This window comes from Hylobates moloch, unplaced genomic scaffold, assembly GCF_009828535.3.
Source record: "Hylobates moloch isolate HMO894 unplaced genomic scaffold, HMol_V3 SCAFFOLD_17, whole genome shotgun sequence".
Classification (NCBI taxonomy): Eukaryota; Metazoa; Chordata; class Mammalia; order Primates; family Hylobatidae; genus Hylobates; species Hylobates moloch.
This window is the reverse complement of record NW_026652292.1, coordinates 53,321,789-53,348,800: the sequence shown is the minus strand read 5'-3', so window position 1 is coordinate 53,348,800 and position 27,012 is coordinate 53,321,789. Positions and strand designations below refer to the sequence as shown.

Here is a 27,012-nt window from a genome sequence, read left to right as displayed (position 1 = left end):
TGCCTGAGTTTGAATACTAGGCTGGGCACAGTGGCTCATGCCTGTAATCCTAGCATTTTGGGAGGCTGAGGCAGATGGAGCCCTTGAACCAAGGAGTTCAAGACCAGCCTGGGCAACATGACAAAACCTCGTCTCTACAAAAGATACAAAAATTAGCCGGGTGTAGTGGTGCATGCCTGTAGTCCCAGCTACTTGGGGGGCTGGGGTCGGAGGATCATATGAACCTGGGAGGTCAAGGTTGCAATAAACCGAAATTGCACCACTGCACTCCAGCACAGGTAACAGAGTGAGACCCTGTCTCAAAAAAAAAAAAAAAAAAAAAAAAATTATATGCTTGAATCCTGACTGTAATCACTAGCCAAGAAACCTTTATGAAACTCAGTTTTCTAATCTGTAAAACAGGAGTAACATGCCTACCTGAAACAGTTACAAAGTCTAAATAAGTTAATACATGCAAAGCACTTAGAAGAGTGCCTAGCATCTAGTAAGCCTCAATAAATGTTATCTACTCTTATAAGTATTATTACTACTATTCATCAGACATTCCCTTGAGTAAGATGGTCCTTTCCACTGCCAATGAAAGAAGACTAATTTGAAATAACTTTACTTAAAAGTGGAAATAAGAGGATCATCTGGCTGGGAAATCCAAGTGCAGGGATAGCTTCAGGTATGGCTAGATCTAGGATTAAAACAATGGCATTAAGGCCCTTTCACTCTTCTCCATTGCTCAGCTCTGCTTTTTCTCCAGTGGTGGGTAATGCGGCCTCTCTCCACGAGATGGGCAAATTGTCCACTGGCAGTTAGGTGACACCCTGAGCCTCAAGCACTATTATCCACAATTCCAGAGAAAGAGGCCCTGTCTTCTCCAGCAGACACACGTCATTATTCAAAGGTGACTCCAAGTGGTCCTCTTGGGTCCTTGCCCACACCTGAGCAAATTGCTGTGCTCAGAGATGGAGTACTAAGAGCGGCTAGCGTGGGTCCCAAGGTTACCCCTGAGGCAGAGGTGTAAGAGTTACTCCAGGAGCCCATGGAGTCGGGGAGCAGGACAGTTACCAAAAGGAGTCATGTGGACAAAGACATGTCTGCTCTCTCAGGACTGAACATCCTGCTTCAATTCATTCCACATCCATTTATGTATCATCTGTATTTGATCACATATATCACCTGATAATTACCACTTTTTGATCAGTTACTGTATGTCAGGAACTACTCTAGGAGCTGTACATAAAAGCTAAATGTAATAATAGCTAAACCTGAATGAATAGTTTGATACATGCCAGATTCTAAAATATGTATTCTAAATGTATTCTTATTTGATCTCCCCAATAACACCATGAGGTAAACACTATTATCATCCCCAGTTGAGAACACTGAGGTTCAGAGGACTTAGGAACATGCCCAAAGCCATGTTCCTTAGTGACAGAGCCAGAATTTGGACCTAAGGGAATCTGACCATGGGGCCGTTGTTCTTCATGTTCTGACCATTTTATTCTCATAAAAATCCCATGAGGTAATGTCTTATTAAAACCACCGTATTATAGGCAATGAGATAAGACTCAAAGAGGTTAAGCAAATTTCTCAAGGTCATGTTCAGGCACTATGCTATGCAATTGGGAGCCAGAGATGAAGACATAGCCCCTGACAAGGCTGTTGTGTGTGGTTGCCCAGCTTGAGCACTGCACAAAATTGCCTTGTCCATTGTGAGGGGTAAAGGAGGATGAGGCTTGAAATTTAGCCCAAATTCTGCTCACAAACCTTGGCCCTGATCCTGGCTACATTGCACAAATTCTGCAAGCCAAGATGTGTCTATGAAGCTGACGCTAACCAGAGGGGGAAGAGCATTACAAATTGAGCAAAGCTCCTAGATGGGTTAACGGCAGCCCTGGCCCCAGGACCTCAAAAGCAGCCTGAAAAGCGGATGATGACAATGGAACATGGTAAGTACTGAGCAAGAGACGTCACCAGAGAGCTAAGTGACCCAGGACAGGGGCATGTGGCCGCTCACCCTGCCACATCCAGGCTTAAACAGGTCCAGTGGGCCACTTAGTCTGGTCACAGGACACTCAGGGCTGCCAAACAGAAGGCTCCCCACATGAATGGGAGTACTGGGCCCATTCAGAGCGTGCTCTCAAATTCACTCTGAGCAGAGCAAACCTAAGTGGACATTCTAGCAGCCTTAGCCTTCTAGACAGGACAATTGCAATCCCAAGACAATTGTAAAATGTAAAATACATGTTCAAGAGTGTGGGGACAGATAGCTACTCATTAATTTTTGTTTTGTTTTTGAGACAGAGTCTCACCCTGTTACCCAGGCTGGAATGCAGTGGCACTATCTCAGCTCACTGCAACCAACCTGTGTTCAAGCGATTCTCGTGCCTCAGCCTCTCGAGTAGCTGGGATTACAGGCGCGCGCCTGGCTAATTTTTACATTTCTAATAGAGACAGGGTTTTGTCATGTTGCCAGGCTGGAACTCCTGATCTCAGGTGATCCGCTGTCCTTGGCCTCCCACAGTGTTGGGATTACAGGCGTGAGCCACTGCGTCCAACCATTCATTTGGATATAGAAAGACAGAGTTGGCTAAAACCACTTGAGGGAACTGCTGGTTGCCTATCCCATAATCATTCCCCTTATTCCTTGCTATCAGAGCCCTAATGTTCTGTAATATTGGGCACCCACATGTTACACAGATTTATTCCTGGCTCCAGGAAGTAGAAGTGGGGAGTAAATCTTGATTGATCTAAGCTGACTATCATAATTTGGGTTCCTTCTTGAGTAAAGTCAAATACAAAGAGTTGCTTCAAGTAGTTTATTTGGGAGGTGATCCCAGGAAACTGCCTGAAAACACAGCTTCAGAGATGAAAGAAAATGTCCATAAAGCATCAAGCACAAAGCCCTGATCACAGCAGGCAAGGATGTATGTCTAATTATTACCTTGAAACAGTTCCCTCCTGATTTAGCATAGAGGTGTCTGGGGCTGTGTAGGATTTGTCACATGTGTGGCAGAATCAATGGCATCATGTGATGGTGGGTTCGTTTTCAACATTTGTAGGATATGCAGCCCCTGGGGCCAACCTGAGTGTTTGAAATGCATGGCAATAATGTTTGATTCATGGCAACAATGAATCAGTGCTCTAAGGAAGAAAGAAGTGAATGGCAAGATTGTACTTGCCCTGTAAGTGATGGGGCAATCCCCTCTTTCAGGGGGCGAGGGCGGGGGAGTGGGGGAAAGGCATGAGATTCTACTCTGTGTTGAGTTGTCTCACTGTGCTTAATGGAACTTTTAAAATATAACACATCTCTGGAAAAGGATGGGAGAAAATGAGAATGAACTCCTGTGGAGCACTGAAAATCCACCTCATAGTGAGGAATTACTCTACCACAGTCTTTTCTTACTTTCTCTCTGGTTTCACTTAAGCATAGGACTGCCAGCCAGAAACTACATTTCCCAGCATCCCTTGCAGCTTGGTATGGCCATGTGACCACATTCTCATTAATACAGGGTGAGTGTGCCACATCCACTTCTTTTGTTCAAAAGAAATTGCTTTTCCACTCTCTGGAAGCTCTTGATGTAGCTTTGAGCATACAGAAGAGGTCTGGTTTATTCTAAGTATTGGGAACCCCTTCCTAAGGTCAAACTCTGAGGTTTAGGATGTCAAAGCATAGGCTTATCAAAAAAGCTTCTGATCACACACACACACACACACACACACACACACACACACACACACACACCGTTAATGCAACATTGACTTCCTTTAACAAGGCAAGTAGGGAGAGAGACGATAGCGGGAGAGATCTGGCTGGTCAGTCTTTCTCTGCCTCCTTTGCTGCTGACCCCAGGCAGTGTGTCTATGACCTCAGCTACAAGATTATTTTCTCTCATCCATAGAAGGAGGTTGGACTCTCCCCCATACTGCATGTCACGAATTGTAAAACCCAGGTTAGCATTCTTCAAAAAGATATATGAGATCAATGCTCCGTGCTCAGTAACAGCACGGCAGTGCAGTCTGGACTTCTATGCAAAACCTTTCCTTAGGGAACTGGGGGTTACAGCAGCAAGCAGAACTGGGGGTTACAGTATTAGTTTAGATACACATTGGTGCCTCCACAGGCTTTCTTTCCAATGCAGACAACTTGTTTACACTGCTTGCTTTTTGAGTATAAACATTAAAAAACCTTTCTTTCTTCTTCTTCTTTTTTTTTTTTTTTGAGACAGGATCACAGGATCTCAGGATCTCACTCTGTCAGCCAGGTTGGAGTGCAATGATATGATCTCAGCTCACTGCAACCTCTGCCTCCCAGGCTCAAGTGATCCTCCTACCTCAGCCTCCCGAGTAAGTGGGACTACAGGTGCATGCCACCGTGCCTGGCTAATTTTTGTATTTTTTGTAGAGACAGGGTTTTGCTATGTTGCTAGGCTGGTCTCGAACTCCTGAGCTCAGGTGATCCACCTGCCTTGGTCTCCCAAAGTGCTGGGATTACAGGCATGAGCCACTGCACCCAGTCTAAAAAACTTTTCTAAAAGACAACATATTCAAAATTAAATTTCATGGGAATATTTTAATGACATTTCTTAAGTTAACGTGTTTCTGATTTGTCAAAGTGAAGTGTAAACACTGTCGAAGTGTAAACACTCTCTAAGTGTGTTGGAGAATACAGATCCTCTAATGTGGAAAGGAGTAGTAAGGCGGCCTTTAAACGCTTATACAAACCACAAGCATTACAAAGACATAGTCTATGGGACGGAGGGGCAATGGGATCCTGAATGAACAGGTGTAGCCAAGGTGCTCTGCCAACGTGGACTTCCTGGACTGTGATTGGAAAGAGCAAAGGCTTCTTTCTTTCTTAAGCCACTGCATTTTTAAATTTCTTTCTCATAGCTGCCTAACCTTTATCCTGACAAATACACGGAGTAAAACAGAGCAAGTAGACAATCAACATTTGCTGAATAAATGAATAAATGTATGAGCAATGTGTTAGTGAATACAAATTTCCTCATACATCTGGGACAATGTAGCATCCTGTATTGTTTTATTTGTTTCAGGGACAGTGTCTCCAAAGATAGCTCCAACCTGAACAGGGTCACACTGAGTCACATTGTGCCTGGGTAGGAGTGCCAGCTGCAGAGAGGGGTGATGGGTCCACCTCTGCGTCATGCAGCTGCTAGTGCGACACTGAGAAATTAGGGTAGGAACTCTGGCCTCCAGGTGTTCTGAGAAATACAGACAGCAGCATCACCTACTACCCCCATCACAAATGTTTATGTGTCAGAGGTTTTTAAGAGAAAAATTGAGCAGATGGTAAAATAAAGACTTGATTAAATGTGATTTCTATGCTTTGTCTTGTATGCACATTACACTTTTTGTGTGCAATCAACATGTATGCCATTTCTTATGGATAATGAGCTCATTTTGCCAGCTCCATTTACAGCTAATAACAATCAACAATTACAATTATTGACATTCTCTTAGTCGGCAACTTCTACCACAATGAACATTTATTGTCAACTCTAATAGATAGAGAAAACTGTCGCAGAGAGCTACTGAATTAAGTCTCAGGGTAAAAATAGTCTTTTTTTGACTGTAGACATTTTGATCCAACCACTATAAAAAAAACATTGGAGTGGTGGATTTCTCAGAAGAATACGGTGTTTATTAGGATGAAGGGGGAAAGTCAGCTGGGAGCCAGTAGGATATGTGGGATGTAGGATATAATAGAACTGTTCACACATTCTAGATGTATTACAGCCCAGGTTGTATCTAAATATTATCTTAAGTTTAAGGCCAGGCGTGGTGGCTCACACCTGTAATCCCAGCATTTTGTGAGGCCAAGGTGGGTGGATCATTTTGTCAGGAGTTCGAGACCAGTTTGGCCAACATGGTGATACTCCGTCTGTACTAAAAATACAAAAATTAGCTGGGTGTGGTGGCACATGCCTGTAATCCCAGCTATTAGGGAGGCTGAGGCAGGAGAATCATTTGAACCCAGGAGGCAGAAGTTGCAGTGAGCCAAGATCAAACCACTGTACTCCAACCTGAGTAACAGAGCGAGACTCCATCTCAAAAATTAAAATAAAATAAAATGAAGTTTCAAGATCATGTAAATGAGTCCCATTTTCTGTGCATGGCTAAATAACTGGCATGTGACTACTTTAACTAGGGAATGCACAGGTTACCTTATTGGAAAGACAGTCTGAGGGTGGAAATTCTAACTCATCTGTCCCAAAACAGTTACTGGTGGTCATAAATTGTAAGTGTCTACCTTCTTGAAACCACTACAGTTTTAGATTTCTTTGTTTTGACAGCTTAGCTTTTCTCTGAACAAATACACTCAGCAATACAAATTAAGCTCTTAAGCAAATATGTGTTGGAGCATGAATCAATGCAAGCTTAGTTCCCAGGTGAATTTGCTGCTATCATGAGGGGATCATTGAGGATGAGGTACCACAGAGGATATTTCTAAACTCACAGAGGACATGTAGGGTAAAAAGAGGTCTGGGGCCTGGGACTGGAAGAAGAGAGAGAACTGAGGATTCTATTCCCTCCCAGTAATTGAATTTGCAGCTCTAGTAAGCATAAAATTAACTCACCTCCATGTGGTACCTGCTGTGATTAGGAACCATTCTGTCTTATATGTGGGTTAAATTTTTGCTTCCTCCATCACAAGAACATTTGATTTTTGTTGTTGTTTGTTTGTTTGTTTGTTTTTGTTTCTTCTATGAGACAGAGTCTCGGCTGTTGCCCAGGCTGGAATACAGTGGCACTATCTTGGCTCACTGCAACCTCCACCTCCTGGGTCCAGGTGATTCTCCAGTCTCAGCCTCCTGAGGAGCTGGGATTACAGGCACCTGCCACCATGCCAGGCTAATTTTTTTTTTTTTTTTTAGTAGAGATGGGGTTTCATCATGTTGGCCAGGCTGGTCTCCAACTCCTGACCTCAAGTGATCTGCTCGCCTTGGCCTCCCAAAGTGCTGGGATTATGGGCATGAACCTTTGAGATAGGTATAATGGTTCACCCCAATTTATAGATAATGAACGCAAGTCACAGGGGAAGTGAAGTCAGTTGCCTAAGGTCAGACAGCAGTAAACAGTTCTCTGACCCTAACTCCACTGCCTCCCTCTCATAAAAACACTGGGTAATTAGAGTGGGCCCACCTCGAGAAGTCAAGCTATTCTCTCCATCTCAAGAACCTTAATTTACTCATCCTTTTTACCACATAAGATAACATCCTCACAGGTTCTGAGGATGAGAATGTTGACATCTTTGGGTGGTTGTTATTCGGCCTATCACAGATATCCAGGGAAGGAAAAAGGAATTTCCAAAAAGGAAAAATATGGGAAAAAAAAATTGGGAAGGCTAATTACAGATGGTGACTACTGAAGGATTAGTCAGAAGCATAATGGAGGCAGCGATGAGATGACAGCACAGATGCATGACTGTAGTCCCAGCAACTCCTAAAAGGTAAAGAAATGTCTCCTGCCACCCTCACCTTCTTTGGGGTGTCCTTATAAAAGAGAGGCAGTGAAGCAGAATCAGAGTCAGATAGAGAGGTTGTAAGAACAGAAGCAGAGGTCGGTAAGCTGTGATTTGAACCCAGAGTCAAGGCTCTTGCCCCTCAGCGGTGCTGCCGAAGCCCAGGGTGGGTGGGAACTGACATGCAACCCAGGTACTGTGTGGCAGGCTTTGTGCCTTGGCATGAAACTATGCCTGCCCACAGGAAGGGGCACCATTTTCTCACTAGCTCAAAGAGCCTTCTGCTGGCCAATTCCTGTCTTCTCAAGACTACAGCTCTCCAGGGACAACACTGTTCTCTATTCTCCTGTAAGTGAGGCAGAGCCTGGCAGCACCCTGTATGCCACCTCTCACTAGCACAGGTTAGCACTCAGGGTGGCACTCTGGTGTGTGTCTCAGCTGCTGGTGTGCGTGCTGGTGCAGGTACAACCCGTCGTGATACCTTTTACTCCCACTCCTACTAATTACAGCTTGTGTGTCCTTCAGTCATCCACTTCCCTTCACATGACCAGCCCAGCAGAAATGAACTACCAGGAACATGAGCTCAGAGCTGTGGGCTGGCCACCTGCCAAGCACCTCTGAATGGAAAGAGCAGAATTTTGCATTGCCTGCCATGCCACGTGGAGCAGGCCCTGGGCGGCTCTTTAGGGGATGGCTGTGGACTCCCACAACAAAACCAAGGGCCATATTCAAAGTTAAAAGCTTTGCCATAGATAGTATTTGTTGAGGCTGTGTGTGGTAGCTCGTGCATGTATGCCCACCACTTTAGGAGGCTGAGGTGGGAAGATCACTTGAGGCTAAGAGTTCAAGTCTAGCCTGGGCAAGATAGTGAGACCCCATCTCTAAAAAAAATATTAGCTGGGCATCATGGACTTGCCTGTAGTCCCAGCTACTGGGGAGGCTGAGGCAGGAGGGTGGCTTGAGTCCAGGAGTTTAAGACTGCAGTGAGCTGTGGTTGCACCATTGCACCCTAGCCTGGGTGACAGAACAAGACCTTTATTTCTTAAAAAAAAAAGAAGGTGTTTACTGCAGTTGCTTTATAAAAAAAAAAGTAAGTGAATGTTCTGACTGTTCTACTTTTGAAAATAAGTGGCAAGAAATTATAACTGTATCTTTCAGCAATAAAATGTACACTGTGGTTCCGTGTCACAGCCAGGAATGGAGTCAGATGTCTCAGACCAGAATCACAGCTCTGCCACCTCCTGTGACATGGACTTGCTAAGTTACCTTGACTCTCTGGAGCTCACTATGCCCATCAATAACAGGAAATAAATAAATCCATGCCATAAGGTTGTCGGGAGAAACAAATGAGGCACTATATGTGGAAGTTCCTGGAATAGTGACCGGCACAGAGGACGTCTCAAAGAAAGATTTGCTGAACCCCAAAAGACAGGAGGACTGGAGGAACAACAAAGAGACAGAAAAGCTAGCATTGATTGGAGCCAAGTATTTTCTCAAAGAGTTATCTCACATTATATCTTGCAAAAGCCCTTCAGGAAATTGGCATTACGCCTATTCTAATAAATAAGATATTTCAAGTGCAGAGAGGTTAAGTGATTGGACCAAGGTCGTGAAGTGTGGGAGTGACTGAGCCAAAATTTTAAAATCAGGTCCTCATGACGAAGTCTCATAAATCAGGTCTCATGATAGCTTCTTGACACAGAGGGGAAGAGGGGAAAAGGGATAGAAGGACAGACACAAAGAGAGGTGAGAGTAGCAATTGAGAGACGCCCTAAAGAAGGTGAGGGTGGCCGGAGGCAGTCAGCTAAATAAACCTACTCCTTTACCTATCAGGAGCCGCTGGGACTGCACTGGGTCATGCATCTGTGCCGTCATCTCGTCACTGCCTTCATTATATTTCTAATTATTCAGTAGTCACCATTTGCAATTAGCCTTCCCAATTTTCAAGTTTTTCCTTCTTGGAAATTTCCTTTTTCCTCCCCTGGGTACCTGTGATAGGCTGAATAATGGCCACCCAAAGATGTCGACATCTTAATCCTCAGACCCTGTAAAGATGTTACCTTATATGGCAAAAAGGACTTTGCAGAGATGGTTAAGGTTCTTGAGATGGAGAAAATATCCTGAATTCTGCAGGCGAGCCCGTTGTAATCACACGCATCCTTATAAGAGGAGGCAGTAGAGTTACGGTCAGAGAGAGAAGTCGTAAGGACAAAGCCGAGGTCACAAAGGAGAGAAGGTGCTCGGATGAGGGGAGGTAGTGAACCAAGGAATGGAAGTGGACTCTAGAAGCAGGAAAAGGCCAGGGAACAGATTCTACCCTAGAGCTTCCAGAAGGGGCCAGGCCTGAGACACCTTGTCTTTAGCCCACTGAAATGGGATTCATATCTCTGACCTCCAGAACTGTGGGAACGTATGTCTGTGTTGTTTGTGGTAATATGTTACAGCAGCAATGGGGAAATAATACAGTACCTCATCTTCACCCCCTGGGTATTTTTGCCCCTACAGCTTGGTACTGTTAGGCATTATCCTAACAAAAATAATAACAGCCACTTGCGTAGAGCTTCAAGATATGCCAAGAGAATCTTAACACCTGAGAACTTACCTGGTGCCAGACATTGTGCAAACACTGTATGCATTGACTACTGGTTCCCACAAAGATCCTATTACTTGCCCGTGGTCGCATTGAGCCAAGATTCCAACCCACATGTGTCTAACTTCACAACCCCTACTCTCAACTGTCTTTCATTTTATATTATACATTTGATATGTCATTTGATTCTTACGTCAAGTCTTACAAGATAATTTTTTTTTTAAATCTTTCATTTATAGATGAGAAAGCTGAAGCTCAGAGAGTTTAAGTGATTTTGCCAAGACCATTCATCCAGTAAGAGTCAAAGCCAGCCCTCAAGCAAATCAAACATTTTATTCTCTTTGACCCATTCATGAGAAATAATTATTTCTCCCTTGAATTCTTCCAGGCCTTTGTAAATGCCTCTATTACCACAGTGCATTTCAATTATGCATGTATGTAATAACAAGCTGTTAGAACACCAAACCCTTGTGGCTCAGTCTCGATATGATGTCATGATTAAAGAGGCACAGGCAGCCAAAACCTTTCAAAAAGGAAACGTTATTGTCTTTTTAAAAAAAGGAGGGAAGATCCACTTCCATGTCTCCAGCCACACATTTCTATCCCCTTTCCCTTTTCCAGTCTTCTCTGTTGCACTCCACAGCCTCATGTTCACCACCCACCCTTCTGATCCTCTCTCCTCCCTTCTCCCCTGGCCCTATGCAACATTGTTCCTCTCTCTTTCTCAACTTCTCTCTCTCTAAATCCTTATTAGATCTCCTTAGCTTCTCCTCTATATCTTTTATCTCCTCTCATCAGCTTTTTAAAATTCTGCACCACAATTTTTTGCCTTACTTCAGAGAGTGTTTCACACCAGAGGCAGTCCACCGGTGAGCCAGGTAAGGAAGGGGTCTCTTCTTCTCCAGCAGTGGAAGATGGGGGAAAGGGGCAGCCTGGAGAGAGTTATCAGCCATCTTTTACCCTGTCACACGAGTGATGACAGCAAACCTTTGTGTGAATACCACTTTTGTTTCTGATGCTGCTCTGGTCTGCTTATCTATGCTATTTCTCTTTCTTTTTTAGGAACAAGGTTTCCCTGTGTTGCCCAGGCTAGAGTGCAGTGGCATGATCATGGTTCACTGCAGCCTTGACCTCCCAGGTTCAAGCAATCCTCCCATCCCAGCCTCCTGAGTAGCTGGGATGCACCAACAGGGATGCACCACAATGCCCAGCTAATTTTTTTATTTTATTTTTTATTTTTGTAGAGATGGGGGTCTTGCTATGTTTCCTAGGCTGGTCTCGCACTCCTGGGCTCAAGTGATCCTCATACCTCAGCCTCCCAAAGTGCTGATCTATGCCATTTCTAATCTTCCCCATAACCCTGAGAATTAGGTACTTAAAGAAATCAGTGTAGAGTTATGTGGTTCCACAGGCCTTCCCCTCACACCCTCTTCCTTTCCTCATCCCACACTACCTCTCACCATATCTTCTGGCTAAACTATGAGTTCCTCAATGCCAGGTGCCATGTCTTACTCATCATTTTACTCCTAGAGCCTAATCACAGAACTGGGTATATAAAAAGTATTTGAACAAAAAGCAATGCTCTCAGCTGAGTGTGGTGGCTCACACCTGTAATCCCAGCACTTTGGGAGGCTGAGGCAGGCAGATCACAAGGTCAGGAGATCAAGACCAGCCTGGCCAACATGGTGAAACCCCCAAATCTACAAAAAATACAAAAATTAGCCAGGCCTGGTGCCGGGCCCCTGTAATCCCAGCTACTTGGGAGGTGGAGGCAGGAGAATCGCTTGAAACCGGAAGGCAGAGGTTGCAGCGAGCCAAGATTGCACCATTGCACTCCAGCCTGGGCAACAAGAGTGAAACTCCATCTCAAAAAAGAGAGCAATGCTCTCATCACACCTTCAGCACAACTCCAAAGGAAGTCATCACTGGCACCACTCCACCCCACCTGTGACAGTCATGATCTTTCTCGCCCTCCATTACTGAAGTCACAACGTTCATATCTATCTGCGTTCTTAGAATTCTCATGCAGAGAGCTGGGTGGGCTGTTGTACATATCTAGTCTAAACCCTTACTTTATTCATGAGGAAATAGAGCCTAGAGAGGTCAGCCACCTGGCCAATGACCTTGTCCAGTGCTTTGTTCGTTGTATTCCATGGCTTCTCCTTGCTAAAGAAGAGTTGCAAATACAAAGCAGGAAGTTGGCACTGACATTCTTCAGGTGTTTTTTTTAGGTGCCAGCCTGGACCTAGTCCCAGCAAGCCAGATGGCTTACAGATTATCTTTTTACATAATTTTCCAGTAAGTTTTATGCCTTATCACTGAACTCAGAATGGATTGAGCCAAAATTCTTCAATTCAGGGGACGGCCATTTGACCTCCAAATGCTTTTCTTTACTCATCAAAAAAAGGAAAGAGCACTGACCCTGGGAATAAAGAAGGAGATTTGGGTTCTGATTCTGACTGATTTGTTCTTGGGCAATTTCCCAAACATCTGACAGCCAACTTTGAGTCAAGGGCTCCCTGATGGTCTTCCCCAGACTACATCGAGAATTTGTCTACCCAACCTTCCCTTTCTCCCCTTTGCTCATGGACTGATGACTCCCCAACTCTTGCCTGGATCCCCTGCCCCCGCCTTGTCTCAGGTGCTTTCCTTAATAAAACCCTTGCATATTTAATCCCATCTTGTCATCTGCTTCTCAGAGGACCCAAATTAACAACCTACTTTTCCAAACATATTTTTTCATTATTCAAATTGGTCTCATTAGAGTCCCTCAATCATGCAGCCACGTCCCTTTGGGCCCAGAATTCATTTTCATCCAACCCATATTTACCAGTCTGCCCATCTTGTGCCAGGCACTGTGCTAGGTGCTAATGGTCATAGTGGTGAACAAGCCAGACATGGTTTCCTGGAATCTACATTCTGGTGCAATGTTCCTCTGCCTTTTTCCCTTCTTATCAGCCCCACTTCTTCTTCAAGAGCCCCCCTGAGTTCTTCCTAGCTCTACTCAAATCATCCCAGCCCAGAGTCACATGGCATCTGCAGAACTTCCCTAGCTCTCATTGTTTGTATTGCTCTTTTGGTACTTATAATTCTTTATGCTACGTTTTGTGTTTATGTATTACCTATGCAGCTTGATTTTTAAATGTTTGAGGATAGGAGCAACCTTTTATATTTTTGTGTGCTAAAGCAAATTGGCATGTAATAAAAATGATATTTATCATGTATTGAGTGCTTATTTTCCAGGGAAAGAAATTTTCAAAACCATGGGAGTAGGTAAGTGTATTAATCTTGTCTTTTATTTGCTATATTTGGATGCTTTGACATCTCAGGTTTTGCTGACCCCGGAGGAACTTCTCCCAGTGTTAACCAATCCCCAGAAGTAGTAAACAACTTGCTCTCTAGTGTGTTCTTCAAATACAAACCAAAACAGAGCCTGCACCTCAACCATCTTCTTAATGGGGCTGTCATACTCCATTATCTAATAATCACCACAGGAGCAGGTATCAGGTAACTACAGACAGTCCCTATGCCTCAGAGCCTGCTGAAGTTATTCAAATTATCCAATCCTAAGACTGCCCCCACCACCTCACCCATGCATTGCCCACAGTTATTCCCTTTCTCTCTGCCTCCTGACCAACCCTGAGGCTTCCCTGTGTGCCCCACCCCTACCCCATGCTATGGTGTGCCCCCTCTCCTGGGAACCTTGAGAAACAAACTATCTCTTCAATGGCAGTCACCTCCTGATCTGTGCATCTTAACTGTACCTCGAGTTTTCTATGAATACACTGTAGTTTAAAGCAGTCAGGAAGTTATCAGATTTTTTTTAAGGGGGAAGTTGCATGGAAAAACTTAAATAATATTGTTTTATATTTGGGAAAAAACGGCAATTGTTCTGGAACAGCAAATAAAGTAAAATCTGACTTCCTTTTCCTGGTAGGTGGAATATCTGATTCTGCCATGATTCTCTCCCAGGGTCAGCAGTAGAGGAAATACATGATGAGGAAGGAAAGAGACTTTTGTGTTGGTCTGAAGGGAGCCATATTAGGATAGGACTAGGATGTTATAACAAAGATATGTTAGTCCATTCTTGCATTGCTTTAAAGAAATACCTGAGGCTGGGTAATTTCTAAAGAAAAGAGGTTTAATTGGCTCACAGTTCTGTAGGCTGTACAGGAAGCATGGTGCTGGCATCTGCTTCTGGTGAGGGCTTTAGGAAGCTTTCAAGCATGGCAGAAGGCAATTGTGTGCCAGAACATCACATGGCCAGAGAGGGAGCAAGAGGGGAGGTAGGGGGAGGGCCACACTCTTTTAAACAACTAGATCTCATGTGAACTGAATGGGAATTCACTCATCACTAAGAGGATGCTACTAAGTCATTAATTGGGGATCTGTCCCCATGACCCCAACACCTCCCACTAGGCCCCACCTCCAGTACTGAGGATTATATTTCAACATGAGATTTAGAGAGACAAACCTCCAAACTGTATCAAAAGCGGTACAACAATTAACCTGGACCTTAAAAAAGCTAGAAGTTCATTGCTTTCCCATGTAACAGTGGGAGGTGAGTAGTCAAGGTTGTTATGAGCTCTGCTCCATACAATCATTGAGGCCCTTGGGGCCTTCATCTCATCTGCATGATCGAGTCTGGGTGCCATTGGTTCTAGTCAGGCAAGGGGAAAGGGCATAGAGGAGGCACATCCAGTGTCACAGGCAGTAGCTCAAAATGGCCTGCATAGTGTTCACTCACATTCTATTGGAGAGAACTTAGTCCCAGGGCCACATACAACTGCAAGGCAGCTACCACTCAGTTACCATGGAAGGAGAGAAAACTGACTTGGGGGAGAGTGGCACTGTCTTACAGCACCATAGGCTGCAAAAGCCTGAGAAATACAGCCTTGCATGCATCTTACGAGGTTTTATTATTTTCATTTGACAGCTGGGGACACTTAAGCTCAGACTGGTAAACTAATTAATTAATCCAAGGTCATACCTGTAGTTGAAAGTGGAACTGGAATCTGAAGTCAAGACTACAGGATTTTAAAGCATCTTTTCCTTGTATTTTCTTAAACACTTAGTACTCCACATTCCTTTCTGTTCTTACTAATAGTCTTCGGTTTAAACATTTCTTATCTCTTTTAGTTTGAATCAAGTGTTTATTTTGTTCTTTTCCTTCTTAAACCTGTAGTTTACAAAATGTGCCCATCTATATTGATTGTGTTTTCTTTCAGCTCACATCTCCCTTTATTTAGCTTCCCTCATGTTCATTTTTCTTGCATTTGGTCACTCTTCTTTCACATCTAAATTATCATAATTCAAACATTGTTTTCCTGATCTATTAAGTGTTTATATCATTGTTTGTTTTTCTTTCCTCACCTTTTTAGTAACTATTCCTGTGGAAATATGAATACTTTTGGTCTGAGTTAGCCTATCTTGATATCAATCAATTAATAAAGTCCAGGAAATAATAAAGTTACCTTAAGTTTCCAAAACATGTTTGCATGTGAAATACCAAGCCATTTTATTAAATACACTTGAAGTATTGTATTAATTCTTTTTAAATTCAGTGTACAAAACAAGATGTCATATAGTAAGTTTGCTGATAATCACAAAGTAAATACCTAGAAACATCTAAATTCTAAGCCATGACATCATTGTTCCCAAGTAATACGGTAAGAAAGGTAACTTGAAAGTGCAGGAGCCAACATGATAAATAGTAACATTATTTCCTGGTTTTTACTATGTAAATTTCAATATACTTGGGCTTTAGCCTGGAAAATGTTTATATAAATTAATTATATCAGATTAACAAAGGGAAATCAATTGGATTTCTAACTTAATAATTTCAAGAGAACATTCCAAATAATAAGAGAAATTAAAAATTAATTTTTCTCTTATAAGTAGATCTATGCAGCTACTGTCCTAAAACTTCAAAAGTTTGTGTAGTCAAAAGAAAGAAATTAAATACTATTTAATGCCCCAATAGAGTAAATATTTTCTTGCATCTATAGTTCTAGTAGTCATGGAAAATGGAAGATGCATTTTCTCTTTTAAAAAAGTCATAAAAAAATGGATTAATGATACTCACCAAAGCATCAATTAGGAAGCAAATGTGGATGAGCTCTATAGCTAGAGGGAGTGTGAAATCCAGCTGTGTTCTTTAGAGGAGGCTAACTGCTGTGACATTCAGCCCCAGCACTCCAGTGTTCATTTTTCATTTGTGAAATAACACAATGTAAGTGTTCCTGGACAGGTGGCCCTGCTGTATGGCTCTTTTCAAGCAATGACTCGGGACCCAGGCTCCTTCAATCTTGTATCTCCGCCATCACCTAGGCATCAGAGTCCTCTGACTTCCAGCTTCGCAGATAACAAGAAAACAAGAGTGGAGGATTTGGGAGGAAGATAGTCAACAGACCACATACCTGGGAGCAAGACTGGGAAATTGAGTCTGGTTCTACATCCTGGAAGAAAAGGAAACAGGATAGTAATTACTGCCATGCCAGCATCTCTCTCCCAACACAATACAAAGCAACCAATTTTCAAAGTAGCTCCATTTATATCCACTTTTGTTGGGGAGTGCAATGATTCATTTTTCATCAACTTGACTGGGATAAGGGATGCCCAGATAACTGGTGAAACATTATTTCTGTGTGTATCTGGAAGAGATTAGCATTTGAATTGGTAACTGAGAAAAGAAGATCACCCTCACCAAAGTGGGTAGGTGTAATCCAATCCATTGAGGGCCTGAACAGAACAAAAAGGGAGAAGAAGGGGGAATTTGCTCTCTCTGTTTGAGCTGAGACATCCATCTTCTCCTGCCTTCAGTCATGGAAGCTCCTGGTTCTCAGGCTTTTGGACTCAGACTGTGACTTATACCATCAGCACCCCTGTCTCTAAGGCTTTCAGAGTCACAGTAAATTACACCTCCAGCTTCCCTGGTTCTCATGGCGCTTCTTGGCCTCCATAATGGCACGAGCCTATTCTTTTATACACATATAAAATGAGAATTGTTACTCCAAAGGAAGATTATCTTGTGTGGGCCTAATCGGGTGAGCCCATTAAAAGAGGGCCTAGGAGTCAGAGACAGAACTCAGAGAGATTTGAAGCAGCAGAAGACACTTTCTGTTGTACCTGAAGAAGCAGTTCCGTGTTGTTTTGAAGAATTCAAATCCCTTCATAAATGTACATAATGTCTATGCCATTTATAAACAAAATGTAGCTTTCCAATTTATTTTGTACAGATGGAAAGATCAACAAGTAATTCAATGCTGCACAGGCAGCCACATTTCATCATCTGTATATTTGGAGATGTGTCTAGGTGGCAGCTTGGCAGCTCCAGCTCCACTGTCCCCTGTAGGTTCTTCTTCTTCTTCTTCTTTTTTTTTTTTTTTTTGAGAGAGAGTCTCACTCTGTCACCTAGACTGGAGCTCACTGCAACTTCCACCTCCTGAGTCCAAGTAGTTCTAGTGCCTCAGCCTCCTGAATAGCTGGGACTAAAGGTGTACACCACCACACCCGGCTAATTTTTGTATTCTTAACAGAGACAGAGTTTCACCATGTTGGCCATGCTGATCTCAAACTCCTGACCTCAAGTGATCCACCTGCCTCGACCTCCCAAAGTGCTGAGATTACAGGTGTGAGCCACCACGCCCACTCCTCACCCTCCCCGTAGCTTTTCTAAGGGTTTTCACACCAGCATGGCTACCTAGCAATAAAGTCTCACCATTAGGATTCTGTGGTTTGCAGCACAGATATCATTCCTTCCACACAGTATTCTAAAACATGCAGAACCATTTAACATGGAATCTTTTGAAATCCCAAAGCCAGAGTGATCTTTTAAATTCACAAATCTGATCATGTCACTTACCTGCTTAAAATTACCCAATGACACACCATTGTCTACACTATGAAGTTCAATCAATGCCCTGACAATCTAGCCCCTGTGTCCCTGTCTGGCTTCATCTCTGGCCCCTCTCCATACACAGGGTCTCGAATCTACTTGTTGTGAACACATGTTGTTATTTCCTACCTGAGTGCCTCAGCTACTCTGGCCTTCTTCTTTGAACTAATATCTATTTGTCCTTGAGAAATTTACTTCAACTGCCATCTCTTTTTGCATTCATTATTTGTTCCAATTATTTGACTCTTATATGAGTATCACTCTTTTCCAAATTATTCAGTTTATGAGATTGAATGGTGAAGGTTTAGATAGTGAGTTTGGGTAGCCAGGGATACTTATATTATCTAAATATATTTGGTTCAACAGTTTCAAATAGCAAGTATTAAGTGTAAGGATAATGACAGCCCTGAGCAGTACCTTAATATAAATAAATACACACACACACACACACACACACACACACACACACACACACACATATCTAATCAGTTCCTGATATTGGATAGCAAGAATTCAGAAAGTGAAGGCTACCTGATCATAGGTTTATTTCACGACTTACTTTTCATGTATATATATGATGTACAAAGGCAGCGTATTCCATAGGGTTAATGGCACAGGGTCTTCAGCATGACTGCCCAGGTTGAAATCCCAGCTCTACTGTTTACCAGCCTCTCTTCCTCACTTTCCATAGTTGTAAAATGGAAAAATAATACGGCCAATCTCATTAAATTGAGATGATTAAATGAGTTAATACATATAAAGTATTTACAATTGTACATGGCTCATGGAAAACACTCCATAAGTATTAGCTGTTAGCAGTAGTCATAGTAATTGTTTTGTTATTTATGCCTTGGTTTGTTCCAAAAAGAATGTAAAGTAGTGTGCATAAATGTGTGTGTGTGCATGTGTGTGTGTGTGCATTTTACTCCTCAGTTAGCTTGCATGTTCCCTAGGGGCAGCAGCTGTGGCCTGTAATTTCTTTGTGTATTTTTAAAATGGCTAGCACGGTGCCAAGTATATGGTGAGTGCACAATAAATATTAATTCCTTCTCCCTCTTTCTCCCTAAAATACCACCATGCTAGTCTCTGTTTTCTCCCATTGCCTGAGCACCATGCTTGGCTCAATGGTATATGTGTGTTGCTTGGTTGGACGGTTGTTGATTGCCACAGGTTGTCGAGCCCTACAGAAGTGCCTCAGCCTTGGATGGATATTCACTGACCCATTCAACAATCTTGTCCACCATTTTGTCTGCAGATTGAGTGTGCAGTGTTAGTAAGCTTTGACAAGACAGAAGAGAACAGGTTCACAATAACAATTGAAAATAACCCTTTTGATATGGCTGGGATATCTGTTCCCTCCAAATCTCATGTTGAAATGTGATTCCCCAGTGTTGGAAATGGGGCCTAGTGGGAGGTGTTGGGCCATGGGGATGGATCCTTCATGAGTGGCTTGGTGCTTTCCTCAAGGTAATGAGTGGTAATAAGTTCAGCTGAGATCTTGTTGTGTAAAAGAGTGTGGCATCTCCCCATTCTCTCTCTCTCTCTCTCGCGCCCTCTCTCTTCATGTGATACACTTGCTTTCCCTTCACCTTCTTCCATGAGTAAAATCTTCCTGAGGTCTCCCCTGAAGCAAAGCAGATGCTGATGCTGTGCTTCTACAGCCTGCAGAGCCATGAGACAAATAAACTTCTTTTTTAAAAACAAATTACCCAGTCTCTGGTATTCCTTTATAGAAACACAAAATGGACTAACACACTCTCTATTCTTAATGGGGAGAAAAGCTAGAATTGTAGTGAAATGAAATGTTTGTGAAGAAAATAATGACTGACTTCCACTTAAAAATGTTTTTTACATTTGAAAATATGTGAAGTTCAGCTGGGCACGGTGGCTCATGCCTGTAATCCTGGCATTTTGGGAGGCCAAGGCGGGCGTATTACCTGAGGTCAAGAGTTCAAGTCCAGCCTGACCCACATGGCAAAAGCCCCTCTCTACTAAAAATACAAAAATTAGCCAGGCATGATGGCGTGCGACTGTAATCGCAGCTACTCAAGAGGCTGAGGCAGGAGAATTGCTTGAACCCAGGAAGCAGAGGCTGCAATGAGCCAAGATCATGCCACTGCACTCTAGCCTGTGTGACAGAACAAGGCTCTGTCTCAAAAAACTAAAAAATAAAATAAAAATGTGAAATTCAATGGCCTGATGATGCTGCCAGAAAAGAGAAAGCTAGCCTGAGTAGACCTTCAGTTCTACCCTTTCTTAAAGTATGTCCTGTTGAAGCTTAATGCTGAATTAAAGTCTCCTAGAAACCTTATTAGGGGATTTGGGTCAGGGACAATAGTTGCTCTTCATGACCTTCTTTTGTAACCTCCTAAAGAATGCTATCATCTCACTAGGTTCACAAGGCCTGTTTTGTCCTTTGTAGTATCTCCCATGGCCCATCCAAGGGAAAAGGAAGCTCTTGCTCAAAGAAAGTTTGTGCACTATGCAAAGGCAGTGATACCATTTTTCATCAGGCTGAACTAAACAGCACACAACAAAACCAAGAACCTACACCACTGCTTGTGCACTTACATGCTAATATAAACTCTACAGATTTATAGTCCCTGATGTGTACAACATCTCTTATGTATTAGTCTGTTCTCATGCTGCTAATAAAGATATACCTGAGACTGGCTAATTTATAAAGGAAAGAGGTTTAATGGACTCACAGTTCTTTAGGGCTGGGGAGGCCTCAGGAAACTTACAGTCACGGCAGAAGGAGAAGCAAACACATCCTTCTTCACGTGGCGGCAGCAAGGAGAAATACAGAGTAAAGGGGGGAAAAACCCCTTGTAAAACCATCAGATCTCATGAGAACTCACTCACTATCATGTGAACAGCATGAAGATAACCACCCGCATGGTTCAATTACCTCCCACTGAGTCCCTCCCACAACACATGGGGATTATGGGATCTACAGTTCAAGATGAGATTTCAGTGGGGACACAGCCAAACCATATTACCTTACATATGTGAATTATCTTGTTTGCTTCTAAAGAGAACAGTGGTAACTACAATCGCTCTACATTTTACATCTAGGTGGATCTTAAGGTGACAAGATTTTACTCCTCTTCACAATTTTTGTGATGGGACAATAAGCAGGAGAGGAGAAAACGGCAGAGGAGCATATAAAAATAAATGACCTGTTTTTAACTATGTCCCCTTTCTCAGTAGAATATGGAAACTTCCTGTGTGGGTCCTTTTATGGCTGCTTCTAGATTTTCAAAGCTGTCCCAGCTGAGACACAGGCAAAGAGAAGAAAGAGGCTGGGCTGAAAACCACTGCAATTTCCTGGGGAGAGAGTGCCCCCAGATGGGCCATTGATCTTCATTGTTCCTGCTAGACAAATAGACTTCTCAACATCAAATAAAACTTCACTTGATGAAGATTTGTTTGGAAGGATGTTTTGTTTATATTTCTTAACCCTTTTAGATATTACCTACAATTTCTGAGCACATGTGCCAAGATAAAAGAACTTAACAAGCAAAGAAAAAGGGCGTTTTTTTCTACAGGGAGAGGTTCTGAAAAATCCAAGAACATAAGACAGGTTTGTATACTGGCCGAACAACATGGAGTGGCTAAACTGGTTGTGTTTCTAAATTCTTTCAAACAGGCAGAGTTACTAATTTGTCTTATCAGATGCTCAGCATGATAAACCTAAACCAAATTATCCTATCACACGAAGTACTCTTCCCTTAAGAATCAATTAAGCATTGGAAAAATGAGAATTCTTACCTCTATGCAGAAATAATACTGTGTGGTTAGCTAAAACTAGGACTGTGTTAGCAAAACACAGACTGTATTAGGACTATGATTTGTGTACAAATCACAAAACTGATCATTCCAAAGAGAATGATAGAACAAGCGTGGCCTGGGAGTTTCTGAACTAGCATTGTAACACAATGAGTCAGTTGGTGTATCCCTCAATTCAGCTGGACTAATTTTTTTTTTTTTTTTTTGTGAGACAGAGTCTCGCTCTGTCTCCCAGGCTGGAGTACAGTGGCGCGATCTTGGCTCACTGCAAGCTCCGCCTCCCGGGTTCACACCATTCTCCTGCCTCAGCCTCACGAGTAGCTGGGACTACAGGCACCCGCCACCAGGCCTGGCTAATAGTTTGTATTTTTAGTAGAGACATGGTTTCACTGTGTTAGCTAGGATGGTCTCGATCTCCTGACCTTGTGATCTGCCTGCCTCAGCCTCCCAAAGTGCTGGGATTACAGATGTGAGCCACTGTGCCTGACCTCAGCTGGATTAATTTATCCCCAATACCGTCACCCTACTAGTTCCTGTCTTGCAGTGAAAAATAGCAGATCTGTGAGTCCAGGAGCTGGCTCAGGTTGGGGTTCACTGCTAGAATCACCCAGGCTGCTTTTGATAATGAACTCTATCTTCAGTCTGCAAAGTAGGTCGTGGGAGAACAAGTGAATTGAATATTGTTCATGAGCTTTTATCATTTAATAGGGCTTCACTATAGAAAAAGTAAAAAATACAGGTAAGAATAAAGTAAAAGTTTTTTTACTTTTAAAAACTTTCCATTACCAAGAAGAAATCCTCTCCATTTTTAGTGTGCATTATATCCATCCAGATTTTTCTTTATAGTGTAAGTATGGTGAAAGCATGTGACTCAAGCTTTGATTCCAAAGTCAGCTAATGTGTTAGTCCATTTTTATGCTGCTGATAAACACATACCCAAGACTGGGTAATTTATAAAGAAAAAGAGGTTTGGCCAGACACGGTGGCTCACACCTGTAATCCCAGTAATTTGGGAGGCAAGGCAGGTGGATCACCTGAGTTCAGGAGTTCGAGACCAGCCTGACCAACATGGAGAAACTCCATCTGTACCAAAAATACAAAATTAGCTGGACGTGGTGGTGCATGCCTGTAATCCCACCTACTCAGGAGGCTGAGGCAGGAAAATTGCTTGAACCCAGGAGGTGGAGGTTGTGGTGAGCCAAAATCGCACCATCGCACTCCAGCCTGGGCAACAAGAGCAAAAATCCGTCTCAAAAAAAAAGAAAAAGGTTTAATGAACTCACAGTTTCACGTGGCTGGGGAGGTTTTACAATCGTGGCAGAAAGAGAAAGGCATGTTTTACATGGTAGCAAGCAAGAGAGAATGAGAGCCAAGTGAAAGGGGTTTTCCCTTATAAAACCATCAGATCTCATGAGACTTACTCACTATGACGAGAACAGTATGGGGGAAACTACCCCCATGATTCGATTATCTCCCACCAGGTCCCTCCCACAACACATGGGAATTATGGGCGCTACAAATCAAGAGGGGATTTGGGTGGGAACACAGCCAAACCAAATCAGCTAATAAAGAGGGGAAACTTACAAATTATAGCTGAACTGCCCTTAAATCACTCATAAGATTCAGTATACACAGTTTTATGTTTATAACCCTGGAGAGTGCTACTTATATATAAAAAGTTTTGAGAATTGCTCAACTAGACTAAAGAAGAAACAAAAGTAATATCTTAAAATAACCTGGGAGGCAGGGAAAATTCCAAGTAGTTTTGCTTCCTGGCAGTATTTAACTGTTATGTTTTAATATTAAGCAGCTATAGCCTTAATACCTATTAATAGATGTGTTTAATGGATGGATTAAACAAGATAATGGATCACACCTTACTGGAATTAAATTCTAAAGTTGGGGCCGGGCGCGGTGGCTCACGCTTGTAATCCCAGCACTTTGGGAGGCCGAGGCGGGTGGATCACGAGGTCAGGAGATCGAGACCACAGTGAAACCCCGTCTCTACTAAAAAAAAAAAAACACAAAAAATTAGCCGGGCGTCGTGGCGGGCGCCTATAGTCCCAGCTACTCGGAGAGGCTGAGGCGGGAGAATGACGTGAACCCAGGAGGCGGAGCTTGCAGTGAGCCGAGATCGCGCCACTGCACTCCAGCCTGGGTGACAGAGCGAGACTCCGTCTCAAAAAAAAAAAAAAAAAAATTCTAAAGTTGGTGCCTAAGAAACACCTAGGGTGAAATTCCTCTCTCATTCTCTTCTTTCTCTGTGTGTGTGTGTGTGTGTGTGTGTGTGCATGCACGTGTGCATGTCCACATATCCTTTATTTGCCCTGGAGACAGTGAAACTTCCTACTGGAAATGAGAGCTCTCACACACTCCGGGTAATCAGTGCTTTATGAGCCAATTGCATCCCAGGCCTCATCCATCCTTCATCACGCATTAGCAGTTGCTCTTCTCCACTGGGGTCATTCCTTGCCGGGAGCTACCATGTCTTCCAGTGTAGATCAGCCTTTCCAGGCTATAGTGTTGTTTCTGAAGCTCTTCAAAAAGTCAAAGGGCCTCCACTGATACCCGCTTGCCTGCCGCCCCTTATCCTAGATGTCCTTGACCTCTTCCTTGATAGCTGTTGAATTGCACTAAAACTTGCATTTCCACATTCAGGCTGATAGTCCTTGTTTCTTTACTGCAGGTCCAGCACTATCAATTACTCAAGTTTTGTCAGCCAATGGATGAAAACTGTTTGCTAATAATGGCAGAAAAAGAGGGCACATAGAAACGCAATAGCTATTTCAGAACATCTCAACTCAGGGCAGGGCAGTAGCTGTCACTGGTCACACTGAGAGTATACTATGGAGTCTCTGACACTTCCCTCCTTACACAGGGTACTGTTCCATATGATATGTTCTTCTCCTTTTTGGCTTAGTAAAACATTTTAGAGATAAATAATATATAATAAATAGATACCATCCCAGAGCTGTAGAAATAGGATACGCATTTACCGGCAAGAAGAAAACTTCTTTGGAAAGTTCTAAAAACTCAGAGCAAATGCATAGTAGACATAGTTTTATTATGAAACTTCACTTTGTAAAAGATATAATGGTTCACATATTTTAAATCAATTTATTTGGAGACAAGTCTTTTGTCCTAGGATCAAGTATGCATCTAAGAGGAAAATAGACAGTAGGTATATGGAAAGTGTTTTCTGTGGCTTTTCTGGTTGGCTTAGTTGCTCTATTTGCTCTGAAGACTATTAGGAGGAAAATGATAACTAAGAAAATAGAAAATTTGTTCAAAAGGGTGTGGAGGAAAAAGGAAAGAAACTTTTTATCTGAAGAATGAGAGCCCCTTTAAATTATCAGGCCCCAAAAGGCACTGAATGAAACAGCAGTCACATCACTCCCCACTGAACTAAAGAATTATCTCTTGAAGCCACTTGCCATGTGGGTTCTAGACTAACTGATGCCAAGTAGCCATAAAATGCCATATGCCGGGCACTATAACACTATATCCTGCAGTCCCACAGTGCACGGCCAATCATTAAGCAATGTCATTCTCTGAAAACCAGTGAGAATTCTTGTCAAAGAACTTTACATCAGACCACTCCTTGTTCCCTTTGCCTTTAGAAACCTGCTTACAACAAAAGCTCAGAGTGCCCTCCCCAATGCAACTCGGAAGAGCGTCTCAGCAGCTGTCTTCCCCAAGTAAAGTCTTTAAATTATATTTTGTGCCTCAGCCTCCTCCTTTTAGGTCAACAAGGGCATCAACTAATACCTCCAGGTGTGTGCAGCTTTAGTATTCACATAAATAAGATTTTTTAAAGCCTTAATTTTTAGCAACCATCACTAATCATTAAGCCCATTCACATTTTCTAAATCGAGTGTGTTACTGAAGGTCACAGATCAAGTTTCTTTTTGGTCATGACTTAGTCATGTGAAATGTGTCCAAGTTTACTTACAATTTTTATTGTAGGAAAGATTTTGTCATGGAAATGAGATGCTTTTCCTTCAATTCATGATGGCCAAATTAGGACTCTGAGGACATAAAATCATATGCTCATGTCATCTCAAATATATGAACTTATTATCTACATTTTATTCATGAATTCACTATTCATTGGATGCCTTTTCGTTTAAGTCCTATACCTGGCGCTTCAGGATGTCATGAAAAGTGAGACATTGTCCCTGCCCAAAAGAAGCTTCTCTAGTTGGAGAGAAAATACATGTTTAATAGCTGTATGAATCAAAATGTGAGCGCCATCACCGACATGTATTTGACTAAGTACCATTTGCATGGAAGAGAGCAGATACACAGAATTCTTAAGGGAGAGAGCTATTTTGCTTTCAGACTAAAATAATGTGATATGAAAGAAGGTAGGTAAGAGAATTAATATTGACAGATGATATCAAACATCTAGTTACTGTCACTGGGTTATAAAAATATGTTACTTTACAATGAAAGTAATCACAGGCACTGTTGAAGCCACCCTTGCAGAATCGTGATAGTAAGAGAAATCTGACATAGCTGACTCTAATCTTGCTTTTAGCTTCATAGGTTGGCTGTCTTTGCTCCTGGGTGTGGACCAAGCTAACTTGGAGAGAAATTTAGTTTATAGTTTAAATGATAATAGCCTTTCTCCAAAACTAAGCTGTTCTTGTAAAACTAATGAAAGAACACCAAGTTAGGAGGATAAGAGGGGTTTGAATTAGAAATAATTACAAGCCATTATTCCGGAGGTCATAAGATTTGAAACTTCCCTAATTACTCTTGCAAATATAAATAACATCACTATTGTAGAAGCTAAGATTGGCTTTTTGAGATATCCAGATGGCTCCACCTGGACCTGCCAACCAGTCCCATCTCACTCCACCCCCGCTCCAGGAACTGACTCAGCACAAGACAGCTTCAATTCCCTATGATTTCATCTCCTACCCAACCAATCAGCATACCCCCTACCCTACTCCTCTGCTCATCAAACAACATTTTAAAAACCCCTAATCTCCTACATGGCATGGCCAGCTCTGCCAATTAAACTCTTTCTTTACTGCAGTGCTATGGTCTCAGTGAGTCAATTTTGTGTGTGCAGTGGGTGGTTGGGTGGTTACCCTGCCAACAAATAACACAGCAAATGAATTAAAAATACATCAGTACAACTAAGAACTAAGCATGAGTTTAAGGGGACTCAAAAGCACTCTTCTTTTCTCTCTCTCTTTCTAAATTTTTACTGGTCTTTGAGTTTGACCAGGTGTCTTAACCTCAGCA

The 27,012-nt window shown here is 42.6% G+C and overlaps 1 long non-coding RNA gene across 1 annotated transcript in view; it reads right to left on the bottom strand.

The window, feature by feature from the left end:
* The window catches only part of LOC131381669 (uncharacterized), a 75,827-nt gene extending 50,069 nt beyond the window's left edge, over window positions 1-25,758 (bottom strand). Inside the window, exons 1-3 of the long non-coding RNA XR_009210551.1 lie at window positions 25,709-25,758; window positions 16,487-16,525; window positions 16,153-16,393 (exon numbers count right to left, since the gene is read on the bottom strand). This is a non-coding gene — a long non-coding RNA (uncharacterized LOC131381669). The remainder of the gene's footprint in view (window positions 1-16,152; window positions 16,394-16,486; window positions 16,526-25,708) is intronic.
* Between the last annotated feature and the right edge of the window lie 1,254 nt (window positions 25,759-27,012).